Genomic DNA, 14,212 nt, shown 5'->3' on the forward strand with positions numbered 1-14,212 from the left:
AATGAACATGACATCAACCACTTTTGACCATTGAAGCAAGTTTTACACACATTCCATTTGATTAGCACAGCCTCCTTCAGAAAGCAGCATGGTAAATTTATACCCATGTTTCAGATAAGAAAAATTATGCACAGAGCTGGGTGTGATGGCTCACACTGTAATCCCAGCACTTTGGGAGGCTGAGGCAGATGGATCACTTGAAGTCAGGAGTTTGAGACCAGCCCAGCCAACATGGCAAAACCCCCTCCCTCTCTACTAACAATATGAAAATAAGCCAGGCACGGTGGCCTGTGCTACCAGTAATCCCAGCTACTTGGGAGGCTGAGGTAGGAGGATAGCTTGAGCCTGGGAGGCAGAGGCTGCCATGGGCCAAGATGGCGCCACTGCACTCCATCTCACTTTTGAGATGGCAAGACTCTGTCTCAAAAAGAAAAGAAAAATGGTGCACAGAAAGAATATATACCTTGTTGTAGTAAACTAGAGCAAGAACTAGGTCCACCTGAAAAGACTATGGGGAACTACAATAGCTAGAACAGTCTAGGAAGTAATTTCCTTTTGTGCAAATCAATGATGCTAGAAGACTAGCAGGAAATAATGAGGATCTCCAATATATTTTACTCTTAAATGGTATTCAGTAGGAAGACAGTGGGATACTAGAGAAGGAGAATTCAGGTATATTTAAAAGAGCCAAACTTCGTGCCTGTTATCCCAGCACTTTGAGAGGCTAAGGTGGATGAATCCCTTGAATCCAGGAGTTTGAGACTAGCCTGGGCAACATGGCAAATGGCTGTCTCTACAAAAAATACAAAGATTTGCCGGATGTGGTGGCTCATGCCTGTAATCCCAGCACTTTGGGAGGCCGAGGCTGGCGGATCACGAGGTCAGGCGTTCGAGACCAGCCTGACCAACATGATGAAATCCTGTCTCTACTAAAAATACAAAAATTAGCTGGGTGTGGTGACGCATGCCTGTAATCCCAGCTACTTAGGAGGCTGAGGCAGAAGAATCACTTGAACCAGGGAGGCAGAGGTTGCAGTGAGCTGAGATAGTGCTACTGCACTTCAGCCTGGGTGACAGAGTGAGACTCCATCTCAGAAAAAAAATAAATAAAACAAAAAATACAAAAATTAACCGGGCATGGTGGTGTGCTCCTGCATTCCCAGCTACTCGGGAGGCTGAGATGGGAGGATCACTTGAGCCCAGGCGGTCAAGGCTGAAATGAGTCATGACCACACCACAGCACTCCAGCCTGGGTGATGGAGTATGACCCTGTCTCATTAAAAAAAAAATAAAAATAAAAAAAGGGCCAGGCGTGGTGATTCATACCTGCAATCCCAGCACTTTGGGAGGCTGAGGCAGGTGGATCACTTGAGGTCAGGAGACCAGCCTGGCCAACATGGTGTAACCCCATCTCTATTACCAAAAAAAAAAAAAAAAAATTAGCCAGGCATGGTGGCCTGCACCTGTAATCCCAGTTATTCAGGAGGCTGAGGCAGGAGAATCGCTTGAACCCAGGAAGCAGAGGTTGCAGTGAGCCGAGATTGCGCCACTGCACTGCACTGCAGTCTGGGCAACAGAGTAACACCCTTTTGAAAGAAAAGAAAAGAAGAGGAGAGGAGAGGAGAGGAGAGGAGAGGAGAGGAGAGGAGGGGAGGGGCGGGGAAAGGGGCGGGGAAAGGGGCGGGGAAAGGGGCGGGGAAAGGGGAGGGGAAGGGAGGCGAAACGGGAGGGGAGGGGAAGGGAGGGGAGGGGAGAGGAGAAAAGAAAGAAAAAAGAAGTAAAAGAGCCAAACTTAGGAAGTGGAAATATTCTGTCGTTGGCCATTCAAAGGAGGGAGGTCAAAAGAGGAAAAATCACCTGCCAAGTATGTTTAGATTTTAGAGGATACACCATGATAGGATCTACAAGAGGAGCTGGAGCCATTACAAAATAAACATCTGTATATATTCCTCATTATCCAATGGAAGAGCGTAGGAGAAAAACAAATCTTACGTGTAATCACTTGAAATAAGACATTTGGAATGTTGTTCAGTGGTTCCTCCTACTACCTCATAGGAAAGTTTTCCATGAGTTGTTTGGCTTTTCATCAGCTAAAAATAGTAAAATTCAAACAACAAAAAACATTTTGAAGGAAAGAGTGAACTACATTGGAAAGATCTTTCTTTTAAAGATGGGATGGAGAAATGGGCTGGTGGTTCAGAACGCTGTATATGTTGAGCAGCTGCTAAGCATGATACTAATGATTTTTTCTTCATCTTTTTTCTCTTCTCCTTCCCCCACTTCTTTATTTCTGTCTTCCTTCTGTTTTTCCTACTTTGTCTTCTTCCCTCCCTCTCTCTTCCATTCTTAATGAAACGACTCAGCACTCTATCAACTATCAGAAATCAGCTCGAGCACAGCCATCTACTTTGAGAAGTCTTTTCAGCACCTGGTATGTAACTCCATTGTACTCTTAACATATGTCATCTTTAACATTTTGTTTCATTCCATAATAAAGTAATATGGCCAGGCACTGTGACTCACACCTGTAATCCCAACACTTTGGGAGGCCAAGGCGGGAGGATCTCTTGAGCCCAGGAGTTTGAAACCAACCTGGGCAACAAAGTGACACCCCCATCTCTACCAAAAAAGTCAAAAAATTAGCCTAGAGGTGGGAGGCATGTACTTGAGCCCAGGAGGCCAAGGCTGCAGTGAACCATGATCGCATCATTGCACTCCAGCCTGTGACACAGTGAGACCCTGTCTCGATGAATAAATAAATATATGCAACCTATATGTCCAACAATAGGAAAATAGTTAAACATATTAAAAATACATATTTTGGAGAATATTTAATGTTATGAGGAAGTGTTAAGTGAAACAGCAGAATTTAAACTCTATATATTTGCCCCACTTCCATTGGCACATGACTTTTTTCCACTCATGTTTTCAACTTGTTGAGACTGCTTCCTAGTAAAGTAGGTAGACTCTAATGTTCTGATGCAGGGGGGAATTATAGGACCAAGAGGACAAATAAAAAAATGACATAATCGGAATACAAAAAAAAGTCCTGAAACATTCATGATGTTGAAAACATGAGAACCATGAAAGGGAATAATGGAGTTGTGACTACATCTAATAAAGCACCCACTGAACCACTGAATACTGTTTTTCTTGCCCAAAGCATTCACTTTTTCATCAGGAAGACATAGTAAAGATGGATTTAAATTATTATCTGAGGTTACTGGACAGAAAAATCACATCAACATGACTTTTTATTATTTACTTCACTGCCAAGTCATTGCCAAGCTTTGAAAAAGCTAAGTCTACGATTTGTCATTATTAATACTGGCATAATAGCCCATATTTTTGTTCCCTTTTAGTTAAGTATTTTGGTTGAATCCAGGTTTTTAGAAACTATTATTGATACAAATAATCCTGCTCTAAACAAAAAATTCTAAATATATTTTAGCCATACATATAGCATGGTCTCAAATTCATATGTTTAAAAAAAATAAAACTATACCTACATACATAGTCATTGTCTCCTAATACTCTTTTAAAATTTTTGAGACAGGGTCTTGCTCTATCACCCAGGTTGGAGCACACTGGTGCGATCTCAGTTCACTGTAACCTCTGCCTCCCAGGCTCAAGCGATCCCCCCACCTCAGCCTCCCGAGTAGCTGGGACTACTGGTGTGCGCCACCACACCCGGCTAACTTTTGTATTTTTTAATAGAGGTGGGATTTCACCATGTTGCCCAAGCTGGTCTTGAACTCCTGGGCTCAAACTGTCCACCCTCTTGGCCTCCCAAAGAGTTGGGATTTCAGGCGTGAGCCACCGCACCTGACCCTCCCAATACTCTTTCCGTCTGTCACCACTGTGTAGTAGCTATGTGGTTTTAATGGGATGGACAACCTCAGCCAATGAGGGTAGTCCCATCCCCCTTGCCATATTGATTAATTTACACAGTCCTGCCCAAGCTAGTCAGGGCATGGAATTCCCCCAGCCACCAGGATTGATGTAGAAGTGCGCACCTGACCCAAGATACTCTGAGAAGCTCAGAAAATTTTCACAATAGCTCTGAGAGGTCTCTCTCTGTATGTGAACAAGGATGCATGAAGCCCCAGATGTTACTGGCAGCCATCTTGTGACCACAGAAGCGGACTAGAGAATAAAGATGGCACACAAGGGAGAACAAAGCTCAAATTCTCACAGAGAAATAAAGTCAGAATTCAGATTAAACCAATCGGCCTTAACTGGACTTAAGTTTTTTTGTACATAAAGATGAATGTAGAAAATAATGTAATGAACATCCCTGAACCTCCATTATGTTTTATCATAATTTAGTATTTTGCCTATTTGCCTCAGGAATAAGAGTTTGGGGAGTTTTAAGGTTTTGTGTTTTGTTTGGTTTTTCTTGCTTTGTTTTGGAGACAGAGTCTCCTTCTGTTGCCCAGACTGGAGTGTAGTGGTGCAATCACAGGTCACTGCAACCTTCCCCTCAGGCTCATTCTCGTGCCTCAGACTCCCGAGTAGCTGGGATTACTGGCCTGCAAAGCCTGCAAGGCCTGCACCCTGCCCGGATCACTTTTTGCCTTTTTAGTAGAGACGGGGTTTCACCATGTTGACCAGGAAGGTCTTGAACTCCTGGCCTCAAGTGATCGCCCACCTCGGCCTCCCAAAGTGCTGGGATTACAGGCGTGAGTGACTGCACCTAGCCTTTGATTGCCTTTTCTAATCAATATACAAAACCACTATGGATTTTTGTACATTGGTCAATCTAGAAATGCTGTTGAGGCCTCTTATTAGTTCTGTTTATGATATTCTTTGAATTTTCTAATAATCATGTTTATGTAAATTAGTTTCTCTTCCTAATTATTATACACTTAATATTGGATATGTCTTGCTCACCATTTCTGACTTCTTTGCCACCCAGGTGCAACCTGATGGTACCTTTACTATGTCCTGGAAATTCTTCCTGCCCTGGAAATTTGCTCAGCAGCACTCACACAGAGAACCCAGAAGTGGGGTAGGGGAGGGAGAGTTAATGCTTGAGGAGGAAATCCTTGACAGATGGGGAATAGGGGCAAGTGGAAAAGTACTTTCCCCTTTATTCTCCTATGCAGACAGTTCTGAGATGCACTTCATAAGGCTTCTGAGCAAGTCCTATGAGCTCAAGCAACCAGTGTCTATAGTAGACACTTCCTATTTTTCTGGTCTCACTACATTAACCAAATTCTCTCTACAATGTTGACTGACGTGGGGATAGCTGGCATGCTTGTCTTATTTTTGGCTTTAATAGGAATGTCTCCAGTCAAAGAGGTATATGGGTGATGTGGATATCTGCGTCCTCTGTGCATACTCACCAAAGGGCAACCTCGACAGGTAGACAAAATCACATTCCTGGCCGGGTGCAGTGGCTCACGCCTGTAATCCCAGCACTTTGGGAGGCTGAGGCGGGCAGATCACCTGAGGTCAGTTCAAGACCAGTCTGGCCAACACGGCGAAACCCTGTCTCTACTCAAAATACAAAAATTAGTCGGGTGTGGTGGCACGCTCCTGTAATCCCAGCTACTCAGAAGGCTGAGGCAGGAGAATTGCTTGAACCCAGTAGGCGGAGGTTGCAGTGAGCCGAGATAGTGTCATTGTACTCCAGCTTGGGCAGCAAGAGTGAAACTCCGTCTCAAAGAAAAAAAAAAAAAAAATCACATTCCTTCAGTCAGCCTCTTTACGCAAAGCGGCCATATTGGCAGGGATCAGTAATGTGAGTTCCCCTCTCTGAGGCCTGCTACCAACATTACCAGATGTGGGATCTTCCAACAGCAGAGACCAAAGCCGAGTCTCCAATATAGCACCCTTTCCACAGGGAAAATCAGCCAACCACCTGGTGACAGATTGATTACATCAGGCCGCTTACATCACAGAAAGAGAACTGATTTGTCCTCCTTGGAATAGACACTATTTTGAATATGGATTAGCTCTCCCTGCCAAAATATGTACTAACCAGCACCATCTGCACTCACAAAACAGCACAGTGATGGACTGATGCCCTTGAAATTCACTGGCCTTACCAGGTAACCCATGACTACGAAACATGGGTCATGGTAACAAGCTGATAAGAGAGTACCAAAAACTCAGCTACAGATGGTACTAATTAGGGGACAACACCCTAAAAGGATAGATTCTATCTTACAGAATGCCAGAGGGAGAGAGGGAGAGAGGGACTGATGCATGGTACTGTTTCTTCCACCAGCCCAGGATCAAGGAATGGCCGTGAGGGGATTCCCCTTCTTCTTTCATAGCTAACAACTCAGTTGCAGGACTTTTGCTTCCTGTCCCCACAACTCTGAGCCCTGCCGGTTGTTGGTCTGAGCCCAACAACAATGGGGCTCTCGAACTGGCAGCTGAAGCAAGCACCTGGCCTTTTGGGGCTTCTCCTGCCACTGAAACAAAGAAGAGCATTTCTCAATTGCTGCAGCCATAGATCCTCATTACAGAAGGGAAATTAGATTGCTACTAAACAACAGGGCTAGGGAAGTCTGTGTCTAAAGCCAGGAGATTCTCTGAGACGCCGTTTAGTATCTCCATGTCCCATACTAAAAGTTAATGGAAGGTGCAGGGGGCCACCTGAGAATCCAGAACATGTCCTGCTCCCCACCACCCCCAGCCCCACCCCACTCCCTCCCCGGGAGGTAGCGGACGCTGGAGCTTCTCAGGCCAGAAGCCCAGGGGCAGGGACATGGTGGGGGCACCTTTCTCACCCCGAGAGAACGCAGCGGTGGTCACGGGGAGGGGCGCCACCATGCAGCACCCAGGCCTGGATTCCAGCTAGAAAGAGCAGCCTTCTCTCACTTTCGAGCAGCGACACCACGGGTATAGACCGTCTCAGGTGCGTCTTCGTTCAGATATACTGTCCTCTGCCCCAGTTTGGGCTCGCCCTCAGCCTGCTGGAGCTGTTGGATGTGACCAGGCCTCGAGGCGCCCTGGCCTCCCCCGCGAAGACGGAGGGAAAGCAGACGCGTCTCCGCGGCAACCCGGAGCCTGCAGCCCGCAGGGACCCCGCAGCCCCAGGTGCAGGCGGGTACACGCCAGTGGCAGAAAACATCAAACCAAACCAGTTTGAGGGAATCAAAGCAAACTATAATATTTCAGGCGTCAGAGACTCTCCTATTACAGAGTTTACCCATTTGGATAGCATGACACCTTTTTCACAAGATTTTATTACTAAGCTGAGCAGACAGTTTATAGGCTCAGTATCACACACCTGAGAAAAGTTTCCTTGACGCTACATTAAAATCCTTCCCAGCTAACAGAAATAGAGGCCAGAATACCAGAGAGCAGAACTCAAAGCCTGAACAGGGAAGGAAACTTCATGTATCATGTATCAGGCTCTGAATGGCTTGGTATTAGTTATCACTATAAATCTTTTGTGTTTCTACTATACAATATTCTCCAGGGTTTCCGCTTCTGATGTCAACATCAGAGATGTATGAACTGAACCGCACCAAAGCCAGAGCTCAGCTTCAGCGTCAGCCACACTAGGCACGGAGCACATAATCCCAGCTACTCAGGAGGCTGAGGCAGGAGAATCGCTTGAACCAAGGAGGTGGAGGTTGCAGTGAGCGGAGATTGTGCCACTGCACTGTAGCCTGGGCAACAAGAGCAAAACTCTGTCTCAAACAAACAAACAAAAAAACAAAAAACACCTTTCAAGTGCACTGTCTCCCAGCAGAACTAATGGAGCTGCTAGCTTCCTCCAGAAACTCTTTTATGGAAATGTGCTTCCTCTGCCAATTAGGAAGTCTGCTGAATAGACTTTCTGGCCATAAATTCCCAAGAGTGGTTTAAGTATCTTAATGGACAGACAAGAAAGAGAAAGATGAATCTTCCACTTCCCTTGGCTTTTATACAGTAGTTGATCCAGCCATACTTCAACCTCCATTCATATTGAAACCTAAACCAAAAAAGAAACCTAAAACTAAACACAAACTAGATTTTACACCTACAGTTTGGGATGCCAAAAAGAAAAATTGTTCTGGGATATGCTGAAACAAAATTGTGTTCATGGAGGATCAGGCTGCTAATACACTTTGTTGAGTCAAAAACCATATTTAGATGAGTAAGCCTGAAGAAAGAGGCCTGAGCATATACAGGCTTTCTACAAAAAAAAAAAAAAAAAAAGCAATGGACATGGGGGACATGGGTTCAGTTAAACACAATCTTTGTTTTTAAAATGGCAGGCTAGATTGTATCAGTGCAACTCAAGACATCTCCCAAATGAAGAAGGAACAGAGCATTTACAAAAATAAAATAGAAGTTATCTTTTATCATGTTTACTGCGGGAGAAGCCGTGATGGATGAGATCATCAGCCCTTTCCCTGTCATGATGGAACTCTTACTAATGAGGACTAACAGTAGCACTATTGGAAAATACTCTGCTACCAAATTAGCTCAAAATAAGGATTCCATTAATCCTACTTCCCTTCTGAGGGCTATGATGCAACAAAATGAGTCTGGGTGTTTTATCCTGTTTCAAATACTGCACCCTTTGAAAGAGCTTTTTAAATGCATCTATGAGTGAAGGCAGTAATTAGCAAGATAATATTGTGCCAAATGCAGAAAGGCAATGTCTTAAAACATGAATCTATTGATCCATCTCAGCAAATGAACTTGACATTTTGTGGAGATCATGGACGTTTCCTTCCATATAATAATAATAATAATAATGACTTAATACAAGACTAGGAAAAACTTAAACATTGACTTTGAAGATATCAAATACAACCAGCAGAATAAGGAACTTCAGATCTGACTTTCTGGTGAGGATTTTATCTACTGGCATAACAGATGGAATCCTAACTTATATCCAAGATTATTTTACAAGTCTACCTTTGTGTATTCAGGGCATGAGCAGCAACATTCCCTGGTTCTCAACTCAAGCTACAGGGTAGTTACAACCAGCCCAACAGCTTTAGCACCAACAAATTCATGAGATGAAGCAGCGGCAACTGGGTCAGAAAATGAGGCATAGAAAGTAAATGGCAGCTTATGGATTGGAGTTCTAATCAGGCCATGCCTTGCGGATGTCCTCAGCAAGACCTACAACAGTATCAGGTCTTTTCCAACTTCTGTGCCACGAATCACACTTTCCCTACAAATCTGAGTTTAATACTAGGCCTCATATGTAGAACTTTAGTGCCTGTATTCAGGCTGTGTCACAACAACATTCCAAGCATACTCAGTTGGACTTCCCTGTAGGAAGTTTTGAATCATTGCTAGTATCCAGTTACTTTTTTTTTTTTTTTTTTTTTTGAGGGAGTCATGCACTGTTGCCCAGGCTGGAGTGCAGTGGCGCAATCTCGGCTCACTGCAAGCTCCGCCTCCCGGGTTCACGCCATTCTCCTGCCTCAGCCTCCCGAGTAGCTGGGACTACAGGTGCCCACCAACACACCCGGCTAATTTTTTGTATTTTTAGTAGAGACGGGGTTTCACCGTATTAGCCAGGATGGTCTCGATCTCCTGACCTCATGATCTGCCTGCCTCAGCCTCCCAAAGTGCTCGGATTACAGGCATGAGCCACTGTACCTGGCCATATTCAGCTACTTCTAATTTAGAAGATTTGGTCAATTATTTATAAGTTTCTGAAAACCAAGAATGTGAAGAAAAAAGCAGCCTATTGTGGTAACTTTTCAAGTGTGTTATGCCAAGGACATGTCAACAGATCAGTGCCAGCCAGAAACTGCACACCTTTGTGGATCTGATGCAATATAAATACAACTCCAAGCTCACAGACATTTTAAAACAAGTTGCTTTCAATGAAACATATTCAGCTGAATAGCATTAATAACCCTCGGACTATTATATGTCCTCAGCCTCTGTTATCCATCAGAAACCAGATTGACATCCAGTGAGTTCTTCTAACTCCAGGCCTGATTTTCGCCTTAGCTTTGGATGATGTAGAAATTAGCTTGCAGAAGGTTGCAGAATAAAACTCAACATTCAGTGTTAGCAAGTTCACATGGAGGCACTGATGCACATTCCTTGTACTGTCATTTCAAAGCAAATTGTTGTTTTCAATCTTAGAAGATGATTTTAAAATAAAAATATAAAATAAAATTACCTTATTTTAATGTAGATATATATATAAATTTTAAAATAAAAATTTAAATCATCAGCCATTAAATAGAAACTGCTGCTACAAACAGCGACATATTGCATTTCACCTTATTCTGATCACCATGTTATATGAGATATTTATTTGAGGGGAAAAATGAGCTTTTAAGATACTTTAAATCAGAATTTTCTCTATTTAAATTATTATATCAGAATAAAAATGAAACACATGGAGTTTGAACTTCTGGGCTGCTAGTTTAGTATATCAAATACAAAGTTAAAAGTCAAAAACTCCCTATTATTAGCTTGTTTCTATCTCAGAGGCTAAAAAGTAGTGTGTTTTTATGAAAAGAAAATATCAATGTTTCCCTTCTTCACTATTAATGTAAACGCCTCACAGTTTTTTTTTTTTTAACCTATAACAGTATAGGATTTAGATTCTTTTTAAGTCTCATATTTCTTATATGATTATTATAATATAGCCAGATAATATGGTTCATATAACTTAGATTCTTAAACATTTTGACTTTAAAGACTTTCTTTGTGACCTAGTACCCGGGGCAGGAGTGAGGTAAGGTAATATTTGAAATTTGAATAGGATATGATTGGAGTTTTAAACAAAATGGTGTTTAACAACCAAACTGTTTCTGACATTATTAAATCTCCCCAAGATTTCATTAAGTGGCAGGAAAGGGATATTTTGCAGAGCCCAGGTAAAATCAACGACAGGAAAAAATAAAATTCATTGTCCAGTGAAGCAAGACTGCTCAATAAACCAATTATATATAGTAGGTCCTCAATTCACGCTTGTTGAAAATAATCTCTAGTTTAAATCTTTTCTTTTCCATTGGATACAAGCAGGGCTGGACTTAGACAAAATTAGAAAGTGGAAAAATTTGTTTTTAGAATCTTCTAATCTTAGACAAAATTAGAAAGTGGAAAAGTTTGTTTTTAGTATCTTATCTCTGTCTCCAATTTCTAGCATTCTCTCCTGCCCACTTTTCTGTCCAGTCCTTGTTCAGGAGCCATCACTCCATATGCTTGTGACTGACCCACTGAGAATCCTTAACAGGGCCTGGCACTCCACCCATACTGCCCTAGGTATGCCTCCAGAGCCATGCACAGATATTCACCTACTTTCCCTCCCTTGGTATCAACAATACCTTGCTACTATTACAGAGCACATCTCTAGTAGTGTTCAGGGAAATATTCTGGCTTAATGAAGTCCCAGGCTGTAAATAACTTTCACAGGAACAGTCGCAACTTTGAAGAACCAGTATAAGGGCTAAGGAAGGATACTCTACATTGCACTCAAGGGTCTCTGTGGCTCCCCTTAGTGGGCAAGGAAGCTGCCATTTTTCCTCCTCTAGAGCAAGTCTTATCTTCTTCTCCTTCTAGTGAGGCCACTGGGCCTCTTATTCTAGATTCTTTCTTTTCTCTTTTTCTTCTCTGTCATCCCAATTAGCTTTCAGAGTGTCATGATAAAAAAGAAAACGATAATCTACAATTCAAAAAATTAAAAATTATACCAGAGCTTATGCCTATAAGTTATCTTTTGATAATAAAATATGTAAGACTTTAAAATTTTGACACTCAATTTTTACAAAAATGAAATTGAAATGTACATCACTGTTTCATAGAGGATAATCTTATAAGAGAATTAGAATGGCTGAACCTGAACTTGGCTTCCATAGCTTCTCACATCCAGAAATTCCAAATAAATAAAGTAACTCAAACAACTGCAATCTGACAACTCCTTATACACAGGGACCCATCTTGCGTGTGTTAAAGGGTAAGGAAAAAAGAAAAATAGGAAAGCAAAAAAGGTATGCTTTATCCAAGGGCCTACATCTTCCCCCAAATGACTACATTCAAAATCTCTTTGCCTAACTCTCCCCAGTTTGAAAGGTCTTTTTCTTCAAACTCCTGATCCTGCTTTCATTCCATTCCCTGTTTAGTATAAATTCCTGGCTAAACACACTAGCTCTCAGAGAACCATGCCAAGGTTACTAAGGTCAAAAAAGCTTTGCTTATTTTCTGACAGTCCCTGAGGTCCTGAGAGAATGCATTCTTCTTTTGTTTGGCTGGTAAATAGGAAGTTCTGCATTTTACTTTCCCCAACAAGGAAGCAAATATTTTCTCACTGTCTTATTCTGTGGCTATATTGAAGAAAAATCAGCATTTCCAGAGCTCTATGTTAACAGGCCACTGGGTGGCAGTCCTGAGCTGTAATGTAGAGGAGAAGAGTCAGGAAAAACCTGTAAACCAGAGCGGGAGGGATAATAATGTTCAGGAGATAATGTCATCAAAGATCAACCACTTTCCACCAATAGAGCCTAAGTAAATGAAAGGAATCATAGCAGGAAAAAATGGAGGTGGTATCATACGTTTAAATTAAAATTGCCCAAGATGCTTAGATAAAATTGGTAGAAAAGCGTCCCTCCTTCCACTTTTATTATCACCAAGGTAACATGGTCCAGAGTGGAGCTGAATGTCAACCCAGTGCTAATGGGCAGGCTTCTTCCTACTCAATCTTCCCTTTTTCACCAGGACTTCAGAATAAAGCACTAGAACTCACACTATCCTGCTCTGCAAGCTCCAACCCTAGATTAATCCTGAAATCCCCCTTCTCTGCTTCTATATCTTTGTGAATTAGGGATTCTAGAGAGAAGTACAACTATGGGAACAGGTATCTTCACAAAGGTATACTTTCCAACTTCAGAATACTCAATTCACCTTGTTAATACTTCTCCTTATCTAAAAACAGCATCTCTCTCCTCATCCCTTCTCCTTCCCTACTCCTCCCTTACAGTGAGAATCTCACACCTTCAGTTCTGTCCATCCCCTGTCAGCAGGTGATCTTGCCCCCACAGAGACTATTGAGCCCACAAACCACAAACCCTCAAATCTTCACTCTCCCATCCCACCCCCATACACATCCTTCCCCCATACAGGTTTATCTTCATTTTCACTCATTCTTGCTTCCTGTCCCACCAATCACAAGAAATAAAACAGCTGCCCTCCTCTCCCCTCCAGGTGTCTCCCAGCATTTACCACATGCATCAATTTCTGTATCTACATCAACTTGTTGCCCCACCGCCGCCCCCAGAATGCTAATATGACTACAGGACAATCGATTCTCTTAGCAAACGGCATGAAAATTCGTTTTGGCAATTTCTTAGAAAAGTTCATGGATAAGCCCATTGAGGTTGAAAATGAGACCTTGACTGTGGGTTGATCACTCAGTTCTAGACAAGAAAAGCAATTCCTTGCTCTAAAGGAGGAGGAAGTTGGGAAAAGTGGAGGAAGAGCGGGCAGGATGGCAGAGGGCAGTGTGGTTGGGCATATAACCCCTCTCCAGGAGCACCTCCAAACTACCTTCACGTTCCTTGTGAAATTGTTAATTCAATAGACTACTATTAACATGAATGTGTTTATTTCTGAAGAAACTGGTGAGAAGGCTGAGATTTGCACTGTGGTGCCACAAGATGGATCTGAGACCACAGGTACAGATGTGGTAGTGGACACAAAGAGAAGCATGAGGGAGCAAGCCTTGGAAATTTAGGGAAATCGTGACAGGAATCTTGGACTGTGGCTTTGGACCAAGTTTACAAAGATGGACCAACATGTCACAGAGCCAGGGAGGCCCCAGCCTCGCTCCGGCTTCTCCCATCCTAAACAAAAGCCTCTCTACCCAGAGCCCTTTTTCACTTTCTCCTTCTCTCGTCATTCAACTCTCTCAGAAGCATGGTTTGTACTTGTGGTGGCAGCTTCAGCAACTCCCAGTAATTTCTCAACCTTCTGCTGACTGTTCTCACTAAGGTCATCGATGATGTCCTCATGAGGAGCATTCTCAGTCCTTGTCTCACAGGACAGCTCTTCTTCATTAGGCACCACTGATAACTTTCATCGTATCTCCACTCAGGTCTCTGACCTTTCCAGTCGCCTTCACCATGGGCTGCTCCTCTTCTTTCGACTGCTTAAATGTTGGTGTTAGGCATTGAGGAGCTGCATTTCCAGCCAGCATCCAAAAGAATTCTTATATTCACCAAACTAAGGTTAACAAGCCTGTGAGTTGAATTTGACTACAATTGAGTCAAACTGAATGGTGCTATCA

General features: G+C 42.8%; 1 protein-coding gene across 3 annotated transcripts in view; it reads right to left on the reverse strand.

The window, feature by feature from the left end:
• Positions 1-14,212, reverse strand: part of LOC101007063 (cytidine monophosphate-N-acetylneuraminic acid hydroxylase) — a 351,297-nt gene that overhangs the window by 115,511 nt on the left and 221,574 nt on the right. For 2 of the 3 annotated variants that reach the window (XM_021936632.2, XM_009204539.2), the window contains exon 1: positions 6,744-7,084. The exons of the other annotated variant lie outside the window; for it this stretch is intronic. The gene's annotated coding sequence lies outside the window, so the exon portion shown is untranslated. Of the gene's footprint in view, positions 1-6,743; positions 7,085-14,212 lie in introns of those variants that run through there. 3 annotated transcript variants of the gene reach the window in all.

Source organism: Papio anubis, chromosome 6 (genome assembly GCF_008728515.1).
Source record: "Papio anubis isolate 15944 chromosome 6, Panubis1.0, whole genome shotgun sequence".
In the NCBI taxonomy this organism is placed as follows: domain Eukaryota; kingdom Metazoa; phylum Chordata; class Mammalia; order Primates; family Cercopithecidae; genus Papio; species Papio anubis.